Here is a 3,814-nt window from a genome sequence, read left to right on the forward strand (position 1 = left end):
GTAGATCCCAGACACTGGAACAACTAGCTGTGAAGTTGAAGTTGTCTTAAAGACTCAAAGATGTTAAAGATGTTAGACTCTGCCAAGGAAAGCTGCTAACAGGGAGTGGAACCAGTCAGGAGAAAGAACTTTGTTGCAGTCAACAAAGATGAAAAAGGAGTGGAAATTTGAAGACCACTTAGACATCAGACATGAGATGCTGAGTTTGGAGTTTGCCCAACTGATTTCCTATATTGCTTTGGGGGTTACATTTAAGTGATTGAATGAATCTCAGAAGAAACTTTGAACTTTGGACTTCTAACATTATTGAGACTGTTATAGACTATGCGTACTTATGAAGTTGGACTAAATGTATATTTGCATTATGCTATATATAAGTCTGGCCCTCATAGACTCATGTGTTTGAACAAGTCTATGGGTGCCGGGGAGTGGAATGTAGTAGTTTAAATATGTTTGGCCCAGGGAGTGGCACTATTTGGAGGTGGCCTTGGAGTGTGTGTGTCACTGTGGGTGTGGGCTTTAGATCCTCATCCTAGCTACCTGAAAGTCAGTATTCCACTAGTAGCCTTCAGATGAAGATGTAAAACTCTCAGTTCCTCCTGCACCATGACTGCCTGGATGCTGCCATGTTCCCACCTTGATGATGGTGGACTGAACCTCTGAACCTGTAAGCCACCCCAGTTAAATGCTGTCCTTATAAAAGTTGCCTTGGTTGTTTCATGGCGTCTGTTCATAGCAGTAAAACCGTAACTAAGACAGTGGATATTAGCCATTAAATAAATGATAATCAACCAACAACTGGAAAGGTTAGGTATAGAGAAAGGGACTTAGAGGGTACACACTCATCTTCCTTGGGAGAGAAAATACAATAGAAGTTTATGGGTAGACTGTGGCCAGGTAGGAACAGGAATGGATCAGATGGGGAAGGGAGAGAGAATTGAAGGAGGGAATGTGAGGAGTGACAGCTGGAATTGAGGGGCATTTGAGGGGTGGTATGGAAACCTAGTGCATTGGAAACTTCCTAAAACATATGATGGTAATTCTAGTAAGGTCTCCTAATAATAGAGAATACTGATTCTCAACTGGCCATCTCTTGTCACCAAATGAGGCTTCCACTAATGGAACTAGATTACATCCAATGAGTTGTTGGCCAACAGGAACCCATGGGAACTCCCAAACAAGCCAGGTTGTTGATGAAACAATGAGTTGCTCTCCACAAACTAACAGTGGAGCTCCATTGCCAGGAATAAAAGCCACCCATTGAACATGGAGAAGTTGAGCTGGTGGCTACATGGAGTCTTCATCCCTACAATCTGGTCTCTGTGGTGTGGAAGGTATTCTGCAGGCTACAGAAAGAGAAACATGGACACTAACCCAGCCACAAAAGTTTTGACCTACATCTGCCTTCAAGACATGCCAGGACAATGGTAGAACACATCTTGTAGGAGCAGCCAACTGAAGTCTGATTCAACTTCAGGCTCTCTCCACAAGAGAGCTTGGTCTGCTATGTGACCAAAAACCAGAGACTAGGTAACCAAGAGACTTAATATAAAACCAAACACTACTGGTTTAAAAAATAAAATAAAAACATTAATAAAATGACTCCCAATGATTTTCTGCTATATTCTAGGTCAGTCCCTTTCTAAGTCATCACCAGAGAGGTTTCCTCCTGCAGCAGATGGGAACAGATGCTGAGGCCCATAGCCAAACTTTTCACTGAGAGAGAGTCCTTGGAGTATAGCTTTAAGTGGAAGACCTCCATCAAATCCCTCCCTGCAAGAGCTCATGGAACTGCAAGAAAGAGGAGATAGAAAGAATGTAAGAGCCAGTGCAGGATGCCAGGAGAACAAGGCCTCTGAATCAACTGAGCTCTGCTCAAATGAACTCACAGAGACTGAAGCAAAAGCACAGGTCTGACACAGGTCTGACACAGGTCTCATATAGATGATAGATAAATAGATAGATAGATAGATAGATAGATAGATAGATAGATAGATAGATAGATAGAGATATCATCATAGATACATTATATATATGCATATGTGTATATGTATATATATATGTGTGTATATATATATATGTATGTATGTATGTATGTATGTATAAAATAGCTTTCAGCTTAGTATTTTTATATGACTCCTGAATGTGTGAACAAATGGGTCTCTGATTCTTGTGCCTGCTCTTGGGGTTCTTTTCCTTCTGTTGGGTCCCTTGTCTAGCCTCAATGTGGTGACTTTGCTTTCTCTTATCATATTTTGTTTTGTCATGTTTGGCTGTTGTCTCTTAGAAGCCTGTTTTTTTCTAGTGAAAACAGAAATGTCTGGGTCCATAGGTGAGGGGATGAAAGGAGGGACTGGGAGTAATAGAGAGAGAAAAAAACTGTAATCAAGACATATATGAGAAAAGAATCTCTTTTCAATAAAATGAAAAAAATGAAAAACTCATACTTTGATATATATATATATATATATATATATATATATACATATATATATATATATGCTTTTATGCTTTTGCCTCCTGCTTTTTCAGAAGAAAAAGCACCTGCCTCAGCTTGATCCTGAAACTGACTTTGGCATTCACTACCCTGGGTTTAAGCATCTGTGACTGACAGGAGATGCAATGAACTTTCCCTTGAATAGTGTCTGTCTCAAACTGATCTGTTTAGTTGTGTTCCTCTACATGCATTAAACTGTAAGACCAGCTGGCATTCTAAAAACCTCCTTAAGGGAGGAAAAAAAGTCTAGACATGGTAGTTCATGACTATAATGTCAAAATTTGGGAGGCTGAGGCAGGAGGGTTGAAAGATGCCTTGAGGTTACGCTACATTGTGAGTCTGAGGATGTCTGAGTTAGTGAGACACTACCTCATGAAGACATGGGAAGAGATGGAGAGGAATTAAGGAAAGAAGGAAGATAGGAGGAAAGGGGAGTGAAAAAGGGAGGAAAGGATCATGTTTGTACATCTTTGCTTGTACTATCTGATGAACCTACCTACCTAATATCCCACTGTCATCGCCATCAATATTCTAAATACTAGAAAACTATGAAAGAGAAACTCACTACTGTTCAGGCTCACTGGCTAGACAAAGGGAATGCTTGGATTCAAACCCTGGCCATCTGCTCTAAGGATCACAGTCTAACCTTCAGTTCACCATATGAAGACACAAGTGTAACTACACTGTGGTCCTTGTTACACACACAGTTCACAAGCGTGTGCTGTAGGGAAAGGAGGCAACTGATTTCATTGAAAAGGAGGGCATTACACAGTTTCTCTTTTTCTTTGCTCTCATGTTTGTCAGGATTGTTAGAAAGGGTAGTTGGCTTCACCTTCAGCTAATGGAGAGACATTAAAAATCGCCTTGCTGTGACCATCCAGAGACTGCCCCACTTGGAGATCCATCCCATAAACAACCACCAAACCCAGACACTATTGCAGATGCCAACAAGAGCCTGCTGACAGGAGCCAGATATAGCTGTCTCCTGAGAGGCTCTGCCAGTGCCTGACAAATACAGAAGTGATTGCTCATAGCCATCCATTGGACTGAGCACAGGGTCCCCAAAGAAGGCGTTAGAGAAAGTACCCAAGAAGCTGAAGAGGTTTGCAGCCCCTTAGGAGGAACAACAATATGATCTAACCAGTACCCCCAGAGCTCCCTGGGACTAAACCACCAACCAAAGAGTACATGGAGGGACCCATGGCTCTAGCCGCATATGTAACTGAGGATGGCCTAGTCGGTCATCAATTGGAGGAGAGGCCCTTGGTCCTCTAAAGGTTCTATGCCCCAGTATAGGGGAATGCCAGGGCCAGGAAG

This window comes from Mus musculus, chromosome 19 (genome assembly GCF_000001635.26).
Source record: "Mus musculus strain C57BL/6J chromosome 19, GRCm38.p6 C57BL/6J".
NCBI classification, from domain to species: domain Eukaryota; kingdom Metazoa; phylum Chordata; class Mammalia; order Rodentia; family Muridae; genus Mus; species Mus musculus.